Source organism: Schistocerca gregaria, chromosome 2 (assembly GCF_023897955.1).
Source record: "Schistocerca gregaria isolate iqSchGreg1 chromosome 2, iqSchGreg1.2, whole genome shotgun sequence".
NCBI classification, from domain to species: Eukaryota; Metazoa; Arthropoda; class Insecta; order Orthoptera; family Acrididae; genus Schistocerca; species Schistocerca gregaria.
In genome coordinates this window covers 737,392,775-737,404,976 of record NC_064921.1, presented here as the reverse complement: position 1 = coordinate 737,404,976, position 12,202 = coordinate 737,392,775, and the positions used below count along the sequence as shown (strand labels likewise).

General features: G+C 45.1%; 1 non-coding gene across 1 annotated transcript; it reads left to right on the top strand.

Moving 5' to 3' along the window:
- Positions 1-9,712: 9,712 nt before the first annotated feature.
- LOC126337503 (U6 spliceosomal RNA) lies at positions 9,713-9,819 on the top strand. The gene has a single exon (XR_007565080.1). It is a non-coding gene; the product is annotated as a U6 spliceosomal RNA (small nuclear RNA).
- Positions 9,820-12,202: the final 2,383 nt, after the last annotated feature.

Sequence of the window (12,202 nt, the reverse complement as noted above, 5' to 3'; positions counted from 1 at the left end):
TGATTGCATCAGCGACTGAATACAAACTAGTTGTGGAGTCTCTGACGCATATTACATTGTTGCGATGGAAGCGTATCCTTGTAATGGGCGTTAGACTAGTTACTGATAAAAGTTGTTAGTAAATCAAGAAATATGCATGTTAGAGAAGAAATTAACAATTCCAGCAAAAAAAATCAAATCAATATGAAATGTTGTTAGAAGGGAGACAGGAAAAGTAACCACTGGGGTAGGTCGTATTACTGTTAAGGAGAATGAGACCATCTTAACCAACAGTAAACAGGTAGCCAATGTATGTAACAACCATTTCTTAAGTGTAGGAGAAAAAATTGGTGAGAACAGTTCCGAAGAAAAAGCAAGGCAGTACATGGAAGAGTCTGTTTTGAAAAATCTTAGCCAGATTAAGTTTCATCTTCTTGTGAAATAAGGAAAATTATTAAATCTTTGAAAAATAAGTGTTCTGTTGGAGTAGATGACATCTCTAACAAAATGTAGTGCAATTACAGCTGAGTCACATATGTACTGCATCACTGACAGGGTATTTTTCCAGACGGGTTAAAATATGCCAGGCCTCTCTACAAAAATGGGGAAACCACAGATGTTAATAATTACTGGCCAGTATCCTTGCTTACAGCATTTTCAAAAATCTTTGAGAAAGTAATGTACTCAAGAGTGGTTAGCAATCTCAACAGTAATGGGGTACGTTTTAAATCACAGTTCGGATTTCAGAAATGCTGTTCCACTGAGAGAGAAATATACAACTTCACTGTCCACATAATAGAGTCTTTAAATAGTAAAATGTCAGCAGTAGGAATATTCTGTGACTTATCCAAAGCATTTGATTGTGTGAACAATGACATTATGTTAGAGAAATTACAATTCTATGGTATAAATGGAACAGCATAAGAGTGGTTTAAGTGATATCTACAGAACAGGAAGCAAAAAGTCTCTTTATATGCTTCAAGTGATTCAAAGGAGTTTACCACTTCATCTAACTGGGGTGAAATTATATTAGGCGTACCACAATGTTCGATCATGGGTCCCCTCCTGTTCTTGCTATATGTGAATGACCTCCCTTCTTATGTGAAACAAGATGTTGAACTGACACTGTTGCTGATGATACACGCATAATTTTCAATCCAGTAAAAGAAAGTCTGATAGAAAATGATACAAGTAAGGTCTTTGGGGAAGTTATTAATTGGTTTTCTGCGAATGGGCTTGCTCTGAACTTTGAAAAAACACAGCACATCCAATTTTCTGCTGCAAAAAATATAATTCCTTCAATAAACATAACACATCAAAAGAAGTCAGTAGCCAGGGCAGAATATACTAAGTTTTTGGGTGTACATGTAGATGAAAATCTTAATTGGAAAATTCATGTTTTGGATCTCTTAAAGCGGCTAGGTTCAGCAACTTTTGCAATCAGAATAACTGCCAATTTTGAGGATGTAGAAATTAGTAAGCTAACATACTTTGCATACTTCCACTCTCTTATGTCATACAGAGCAATATTCTGGGGCAACTCAACACTTAGGGAAAAAGTATTCACTGCTCAAAAGAAAGTAGTTAGAATGATGTGTGGGGTTCTTAGTCGCACATCTTGTAGGCATCTGTTTAAAAGGTTAGGAATTCTTTCAACTGCTTCACAGTACATTTACTCAGTAAAGAAATTTTTTCTCAACAACATGGACCAGTTTAAAATCAACAGCGACATTCATGATTACAATACCAGAAAAAAGAAAGACCTACACTAACTTTTACTTAACCTGTCTTTGGTGCAGAAAGGGGTAAAATATGCTGCTATAAAACTTTTTGATAAATTACCAGATGAAATACAATGTCTGACAGACAGCAGTAAAAGTTTCAAAAACAAATTGAAATCATACCTCCTTGACCACTCCTTCTATACCATAGATGAATCCCTGAATATGAGTAAATAAATCTGGAGATAAAATATATGCATTTTGTGCCATTTAAGGGAATGGGATTGATAACAGAAATATTTAGGTATAATACTATAATGTAAAAAAAACTTGTTTCCTGTGGGCATTTCTTGTGCATTTGACACGTTCCACATCATAACGGTTTTCCGTGCTATTGATCAGTGTAACACGTAACTAACTAACTATTTATTTGTATGTTAAATGGGTCATAAGTGCCATTTGAGGTGGAACGTGTCGAGTCAGATCTACCGGGTCTAATACGCAGCCCAAGAATTTCTGTGGGCAACGGGATGCAGATGATAGTGGTGGTGTTTGTTCTATCGCGTCCTTCCCACTGTTCTTTCCACCACCTTGTAAACTGAAGTGAAAGTCATGGGATAGCGAAATGCACACATACAAATGGCGGTAGCATCGCATGTAGAAGGTATAAAAGACCAGTACATTGACGGAACTGTCATCCGTACCCAGGTGATTCATGTGAAAAGGTTTCCGGCGCGATTATGGCCGCAGTACTGAAATTAATAGACTCTGAACGCGGAGCTAGACGCATGGGGCATTTCGTTTCGGAAGTCGTTGGGGAATTAAATATTCCGAGAATACCTAATTTCTGGCATTACCTCTCACCATGGACAACGAAGTAGGTGACGGCCGGTAGAGAGCAATAGCGTTTGCGTAGTTGTCAGTGCTAACAGACAGGCAACACTGCATGAAATAACCGCAGAAATCAATGTGGGACGCACGACGAACGTATCCGTTAGGACAGCGCGGCGAAACTTGGCGTTGGTGGGCTGTGGCGGCAGACGATCGACGCTAGTGGCCGTGCTAACAGCACGACATCGCCTTCTACGCCTCTCCTAGGCTTGTGACCACAAAAGCTGGACAGCAGACGGCTGAAAAACCGTGGCATTATCAGGTGAGTCCCGAATTTAGTTAGTGAGATTGATGGTAGGGATCGGGTGTGGCGCGGATCCTATGAGGTCATAGACCCAAGACGTCAGCAAGGCACTGTGCAAGCTGTTGGTGGCTCCATAGTGGTGTGAGCTGTGTTTGCTTGGGATGCCCCAGGTCCTCTGGTGCAACTGAACAGTTCATTGACTAGATACTATTATTTTCTGCTACTTTGGGGACCATTTGCATCCATTTATGGATTTCATGTTCCAAAACAGCGATGGGATTTTTATGGATGAAAATTCGTCACATCACTGGGCCACAATTCTTCGTGATTGGTTTGAAGAACGCCTTGGATGATCTGGCCACTCAGACCGTGCGACATGAATCCTATCGATCATTTATGGGACATAATCGAGGGGTCAGTTCGTGCACAAAATCTTGTATAGCCAATACTCAAACAGTTATGGACGGCTGTAGAGGCAGCATGGTTCAGTAACTCTCGAAGGGACTTCCATCGACTTTGAGTCCATGCCACGTCGAGTTGCTGCATTACGCAGTACAAAAGGAGGTCGGACGCGATATAAGCAGATATCCCATGACTTTTATCACTTCAGTGTAAGCTCTCGCTTTGAGAGATGTTGTCAACACAGTGAGATCGATGTGCGCTGGCTGCATCCTTTTTTGAGGAATAAGTTTCCTTTAATTTACGTCTATACTCACAAACTTTTTGTTAACAGATTACCGGTTTCGGTCTATAATGACCATCATCAGATCTGTTTTATAAAAACAAAGTCCTTTTTGAGGAAGTCCACGTACCCATTTAGTTGGGTGCCTCGCTGCTATAGTATCCAGAGACAGTTACGTCACATAGTGCTGTAACTGAACCACTTGCTGCATTACTCTTTATTAAGAGTTCCGGGGAAAACGAGGTTCAACCACCCGTCCGACCATAAAGAATTATGGTTCCCTGATTTATCTTCGTGGATTCAAGTGGAATTCTCTACATCAAGTGCTGAAGGCATTTTCTAGAATGTTTTGAAGAAGAGAGAAGTGTGTGCAAATGTTGACCCGCAAATCTCCACTCCTGGAGAAAAACAACGACACGTGGAAGCCTGCCGCGACTTGGCTGATATGCAAAACACGGATAATTCTTTTCTAAAAAAAGGGGGGGGGGAGACGAGACTTTGTGCGGCACAGAGAGTCGAAAGTACGCTTACGAAGTCAGTTTTGATCTTCTCATCCCTGACTGACTAATGATCTCTCTGTTGACAAGATGTTCAATTCTAAAACTCCTTGTTTTCTGTGCAGTGCAGAAGAAAACAGCGTTGCATGTGATCACAAGTGTTTTCTAAAGTTACGCAAACGTTATCTACGGACTAAACAACTGTAAGCGTGACTCGGGAAACCTTTGAAACGGTTCATAGATCCTTCGTTCGTCACGTGCTGTTTCATTATCACTGTAACTAACTTGACGTCGTTTTTCAAGGATTTCTTCGCGAAAACTCAAGCACGCACCCCGTTTTCCACAGAATTGTTTCGCATAAAATTAACTATTTAATCCTCTCATTACCGTTAGGATGAAAGTGTCCCGCGATACTTTATCAGACAACCAGTGGGAATTTTCTGCATGTTTCGGCTGTATATCAAAGTCCTACCGGCGAAGGAAAGCCTGCTAATGGTTTGCAGAATTCATACGGTTATACACTACTGGCCATTAAAATTGCTCCACCAAGAAGATATGCAGATGATAAACGGCTATTCATTGGACAAATATATTATACTAGAACTGGCATGTGATTACATTTTCACGCAATTTGGGGGCATAGATCCTGACAAATCAGCACCCAGACCAACCACCTCTGGCCGTAATAACGGCCTTGATGCGCCTGGGCATTGAGTCAAACAGAGCTTGGATGGTGTGTACAGGTACAGCTGCCCATACAGCTTAACACGATACCACAGTTCATCAAGAGTAGTGACTGGCGTGTCGTGACGAGCCAGTTGCTCGGCAACCATTGACCAGACGTATTAAATTAGCGGGAGATCTGGAGAATGTGCTGGTCACGGGAGCAGTTGAACATTTTATGTATCCAGAAAGGCCCGTACAGAACCTGCAACTCGCGGTCGTGCATTATCCAGCTGAAATGTAGGGTTTCGCAGGGATCGAATGAAAGGTAGAGCCACGGGTCGTAACAGATCTGAAATGTAACGTCCACTGTTCAAAGTGCCGTTAATGCGAACAAGAGGTGACCGAGACGTGTAACCAATGGCACCCCATACCATCACGCCGGGTGATACGCCAGTATGGAGAAGACGAATAAACGCTTCCAATGTGCGTTCACCACGATGCCGCCAAACACGGATGCGACCATCATGATACTGTAAACAGAACTTTGATTCATCTGAAAAAATGACGTTTTGCCATTCGTGCACCCAGGTTCGTCGTTCAGTACACCATCGCAGGCGCTCCTGTCTGTGCTGCAGCGTCAAGGTTAACCGCCGCCATGGTCTCCGAGCTGCTGCTGTAAACGTCGTCGAACTGTTCTTGCACATGGTTGTTGTGTTGCAAACGTCCCCATCTGTTGACTCAGTGATCGAGATGTGGCGGCACGATTCGTTACAGCCATGCGGATAAAATGCCTGTCATCTCGACTGCTAGAGAAACGAGGCCGTTGGGATCCAGCACGGCGTTCCGTATTACCTTCCTGAACCCACCGATTCCATATTCTGCTAACAGTCATTGGATTTCGACCAACGCGAGCAGCAATGTCGCGATACGATAAATCGCAATCGCGATAGGCTACAATCCGACCTTTATCAAAGTCGGAAACGTGATGGTAGCATTTCTCCTCCTTACACGAAGCATCACAACAGCGTTTCACCAGGCAACGCCGGTCAATTGCTGTTTGTGTATGAGAAATCGGTGGGAAACTTTCCTCATGTCAGCACGTTGTAGGTGTGGTGTCGCCACCGGCCCCAACCTTGTGTGAATGCTCTGGTTCAAAAATGGCTCTGAGCACTATGGGACTTAACATATGAGGTCATCAGTCCCCTAGAACTTAGAACTACTTAAACCTAACTAACCTAAGGACATCACACACATTCATGCCCGAGGCAGGATTCGAACCTGCGACCGTAGCAGTCCCACGGTTCCGGACTGCAATGCCTAGAACCGCACGGCCACCCCGGCCAGCGAATGCTCTGGAAAGCTAATCATTTGCATATCACAGCATCTTCTTCCTGTCGGTTAAATTTAGCGTCTGTAGCATCTCATCTTCGTGGTGTAGTAATTTTAATGTCCAGTAGTGTAGAATGCACTGTAACTTTTACTATCTTCAAGTTTCGTTATTTATCGAATGCTCGCTACATCTCGCGCTCTTTATTATTCAATATGATAACTCTCTCATTTTTTATTTTCTTCTATTTGTCGTGTTTTTATCTGTTGCATTAACTGAAACTATTTAATTTTTATGTAAATTGAAGGTGAAGAAAGGAAGAGAGGAAACGAAAAGGAGGGGATCACTGGTGTCTGCTGCACCAGGACATTACGGGGAATCATCGGCGACGAGTGAAAACGTGTACCGGACCGGGATGCGAACCCGGGGGATCTCTTGCTTGACAAGGCAGGTGTGTTAACTACTGCACCGTCGGCGACAGATCGTCATTGCAACTACGCGGACTATCTCGCGACGCCTCACGGCCGATGCACACTCCCACCAATTGCCACGTATCTGCAATCCCTGTCCATTTTCTCCATGTTGGCTACTTTGAGATTCCCATAGGAGGTCGGACGTATTTGCGCATCCGGGCTGAAGAAGGTGGATTCATTGCCCAGGTAGGCGAATCAATCATATGAATGTCCGAAAGAAAGCACATCACACATTCACACAAAATTTAATTTTTACCTAAATCTTCTACTCAAGAGGGACACACATGTTGGGGCCTATCTAGCAGTTAGAGGTGAAACAGGAAGAAGGTGCTCGGGATGTGCTAAGGGAAAAAGAAAACTAGAACAGAGAGCTAATGTACCACGTGCCAATTCGCTTTGTGCAGAAACTATTTCACACCCAACAATGGTAGGAAGATGGCTGTTAATGTCCAACGAAACACTCGAATTTGCATACAATGACAAAAACTTGGAATAACCTACCGAATGCAAAATAATTGTAGTCGTAAATAGGATCCAAGTGATTTTCTGAAAATCTCACGAAATAAGCATAAAACGAAAAACTACAAAGAACGCAACTTGTCTACCTTAAAGGGAGAAGCCATATGGCACTACGTTTGGCCCGCTAGATGGCGCTGCCGTAGGTCAAACGGGTATCAAAGGCATTTTTTAAAAATAGGAACCCCCATTTTTATTACATATTCGTATAGTACGTAAAGAAATATGAATGTTTTAGTTGGACCACTTTTTCCGCTTTGTGATAGATGGCGCTATAACAGTCACAAACGTATAAGTACGTGGTATCACGTATCATTCCGCCAGTGCGGACGGTATTTGCTTCGTGATACATTACCCGTGTTAAAATGGGCCCTTTACCAATTGTGGAAAAGATCGATATCGTGTTGGTGTATGACTATTGTGATCAAAATGCCCAACGGGCGTGTGCTATGTATGCTGCTCGGTATCCTGGACGACATCATCCAAGTGTCCGGACCGTTCGCCAGATGGTTACGTTATTTAAGGAAACAGGAAGTGTTCGGCCACATGTGAAACGTCAACCACGACCTGCAATAAATCATGATGCCCAAGTAGGTGTTTTAGCTGCTGTCGCGGCTAATCCGCACATCAGTAGCAGACAAAATACGCGAGAATCGGGAATCTCAAAAACGTCCGTGTTGAGAATGCTACATCAACATCGATTTCACCGGAATTGCATGGCGACGACTTTGAACGTTGTGTACAGTTCTGCCACTAGGCTCAAGAGAAATTACGGGACGATGACAGATTTTTTGACGCGTTCTATATAGCGACGAAGCGTCATTCACCGACAGTGGTAACGTAAACCGGCATAATATGCCCTATTGGGCAACGGATAATCAACGATGGCTGCGACAAGTGGAACATCAGCGACCTTGGTGGGTTAATGTATGGTGCGGCATTATGGGAGGAAGGATAATTGGCCCCCATTTTATCGATAGCAATCTAAATAGGGCAATGTATGCTGATTTCTTACGTAATGTTCTACCGATGTTACTACAAGATGTTTCACTGCATGACAGAATGGCGATGTACTTCCACATAGCTCGCGTGCTGTTGAAGCGGTATTGAATAGTATATTTCATGACAGGTGGATTGGTCGTCGAAGCACCATACCATGGCCCGCACTTTCGCCGGATCTGACGTCCTCGGATTTCTTTCTGTGGAGAAAGTTGAAGGATATTTGCTATCGTGATCCACCGACAACGCCTGACAACATGCGTCAGCACATTGTCAATGCATGTGCGACATTACGGAAGGCGAACTACTCGCTGTTGAGAGGAATGTCGTTACATGTATTGCCAAATGCATTGAGGTTGACGGACATCATGTTGAGCATTTATTACATTAGTGTGGTATTTACAGGTAACCATTCAGTAACAGCATGCGTTCTCATGCCGGCCGCGGTGGTCTCGCGGTTAAGGCGCTCAGTCCGGAACCGCCTGACTGCTACGGTCGCAGGTTCGAATCCTGCCTCGGGCATGGATGTGTGTGATGTCCTTAGGTTAGTTAGGTTTAAGTAGTTCTAGTTCTAGGGGACTGATGACCACAAATGTTAAGTCCCATAGTGCTCAGAGCCATTTGAACCATTTTGCGTTCTCATAAATGATAAGTTCACAAAGGTACATGTATCACATTGGAACAACCGAAATAAAATGTTCAAACGTACCTACATTCTGTATTTTATTTTACAAAACCTACCTGTTACCAACTGTTCGTCTAAAATTGTGAGCCATATGTTTGTGACTATTAGAGCGCCATCTATCAAAAAGCGAAAAAAAGTGGTCCAACTAAAACATTCATATTTCTTTACGTACGACACGAATATGTAATAAAAAATGGGGGTTCCGATTTAAAGAAGAACACCGTTGATATCCGTTTGACCTATGGCAGCGCCATCTAGAGGGCCAACCATAGCGCCATCTGGTTTCCTCCTTCAAGCTAGACAAATTTCGTTCTTTGTAGTTTTTTCGTTTGACGCTTATTTCGTGAGATATTTGGCCCGGTCACGATCAATGGGCCACCCTGTAAATCAGAAGCCTCATGATACGTTTATTTTTTAGGTGTCAGAATTAAACAATGGAAAAGAAACGAAGTTGACTTTTCTGTGAAGTGTATAACACACCCTTGGAACATACGACTGTTACGAATGGCTTGTGGCTTAGGTGTTGGGAAATACAAATATCACTTGACGTAATGTGCGTCAGTAATTACGCCTTGCTAACTAATGTATATACTGACAGCCTCTAAACAAGCACTCGCAGGCAGTGGCGAGTAAGCGTAGGTAACAAGCAGACAAGTTTACAGCTGCCAGTGTGCGTCACAGCAAGATGGCGCTTCAGTTAAGGCGGCGGACTAGCATTCAGAGGGAAGCGAGGTTCAGACACCCATCGCGACTCCTGGACAAACACAACGACACGTGGAAGCCTGCCGCAACTTGGCTAAAAAGTAAAACACGGTTTTTTTTCCTAAAAAAAGAGGGGGAACGAGACTTGGTGTTATCAATAAAACGGACCACAAAACAACAAAATGCAGAAATTCACATGAAGGGTCGACGCTTTGACGGCATAACCGACATTCACGTGAATGTGACGCTCAACAACGGCGCAAAGACGACATCGCTGACAGTTTCACACGGCTCCATGTACGTTTGCCGCGCGGGATTAGCCGAGCGATTGTACTCGCTTCGGCGGTACATGTACTAAAATTGGAACGATACAGAGAAGATTAGCATGGCCCCTGCGCAAGGATGACACGCAAAATCGTGAAGCGTTCGCCGGCACGGTAGTTCAGCGTGTTCGGTCAGAGAGTTAGCTGCCATCTGTAATAATAATAATAATAATAATAATAATAATAATAAAAACTGAGTCAATCGATCAACAACGAACTTAAACTGATGTCTTACGAATTCCGCCCAACAGATGCAACGAACAAAATGAGCTTAAAAAGAAAACGGTCTATGGCGCTGCAGTTATAGACCGTGCGGCTGGTCCCGGCGGAGGTTCGAGTCCCCCGTCGGGCATCGGCGTGCGTGTTTGTCCTTAGGATAATTTTGGTTAAGTAGTGTGTAAGCTTAGCGACTGATGACCTTATCAGTTGAGTCCCATAAGATTTCACACACATATGAACATTTTTTGAACAATTTCCGTTTCGTTCGTTGTACTCAAGTGGGGAGAGACTACACTCCTGGAAATGGAAAAAAGGACACATTGACACCGGTGTGTCAGACCCACCATACTTGCTCCGGACACTGCGAGAGGGCTGTACGAGCAATGATCACACGCACGGCACAGCGGACACACCAGGAACCGCGGTGTTGGCCGTCGAATGGCGCTAGCTGCGCAGCATTTGTGCACCGCCGCCGTCAGTCTCAGCCAGTTTGCCGTGGCATACGGAGCTCCATCGCAGTCTTTAACACTAGTAGCATGCCGCGACAGCGTGGACGTGAACCGTATGTGCGGTTGACGGACTTTGAGCGAGGGCGTATAGTGGGCATGCGGGAGGCCGGGTGGACGTACCACCGAATTACTCAACACGTGGGACGTGAGGTCTCCACAGTACATCGATGTTGTCGCCAGTGGTCGGCGGAAGGTGCACGTGCCCGTCGACCTAGGACCGGACCGCAACGACGCACGGATGCACGCCAAGACCGTAGGATCCTACGCAGTGGCGTAGGGGAACGTACCGCCACTTCCCAGCAAATTAGGGACACTGTTGCTCCTGGGGTATCGGCGAGGACCATTCGCAACCATGAAGCTGGGCTACGATCCCGCACACCGTTAGGCCGTCTTCCGCTCACGCCCCAACATCGTGCAGCCCGCCTCCAGTGGTGTCGCGACAGGCGTGAATGGAGGGACGAATGGAGACGTGTCGTCTTCAGCGATGAGAGTCGCTTGTACCTTGGTGCCAATGATGGTCGTATGCGTGTTTGGCGCCGTGCAGGTGAGCGCCACAATCAGGACTGCATACGACCGAGGCACACAGGGCCAACACCCGGCATCATGGTGTGGGGAGCCATCTCCTACACTGGCCGTACACCTCTGGTGATCGTCGAGGGGACACTGAATAGTGCACGGTACATCCAAACCGTCATCGAACCCATCGTTCTACCATTCCTAGACCGGCAAGGGAACTTGCTGTTCCAAAAGGACAATGCACGTCAGCATGTAATCCGTGCCACCCAACATGCTCTAGAAGGTGTAAGTCAACTACCCTGGCCAGCAAGATCTCCGGATCTGTCCCCCATTGAGCATATTTGGGACTGGATGAAGCGTCGTCTCACGCGGTCTGCACGTCCAGCACGAACGCTGGTCCAACTGAGTCGCCAGGTGGAGTTAAGACTCATAGTGCTCAGAGCCATTTGAACCATTTTTTGAAGTTTAAAAAGGTAGAAACTCCAGGTTTGGCTATCAGAAATATAATACTCACTGTAAAAATGAACTCCAGGTTGGAGCCGGCCTCTGTGGCCGACAGGTTCTAGGCCCGTCAGTACGGAACCGCGTTGCTGCTGCGGTCGCAGGTTCGAATCCTGCCTCGGGCATGGATGTGTGTGATGTCCTTAGGTTGTAGGTTTAATTAGTTCTAAGTCTAGTTGATTGGTGACCTCATATGTTAAGTCCCATTGTGCTTACAGCCATTTGAAACAGTTTTTCCAGGTTGGAAATCATCAATATTAGGAAAAGGATACATTGCTACACACGGTGAAGATGACCCGTTGAATTGCAGACAGGCATAACGAAAAGACTGTTACACATTGTATCTTTCGGTCAAAGCCTTCTTCAGCAAAGGAGACACCACACAAGCAAGCAACTGTACTTTTGTTGTGCCTGTCTGCAACTCAAAGGGCTATCTTTACGGTGAGTAACAGTCTGTCCTTTTCCTAATATTGTTGATACTCCTTGACGTTTGTAACATCATCACGGAATTACCCTACATAAGTGGAAAGCAGTTAAAGGGCTAAGACCATTCGAGGAGTGCAAGGCGGCAGCAAGATGTACTGCTGTTGGCGCCCAGTGAGGACAGCTGGGGGCGGTCGTAGCGCTTTATCTCCTCCGGGCATACAGCTTACGTAAGAGCTCGTGACTCGCCGGTTGGACGCATGCCGAAGCAAGTCAACGCGCGGCTGCACGGGCTCTGTTTTAGCTGCACGGACGTCTGCTACCAGTAG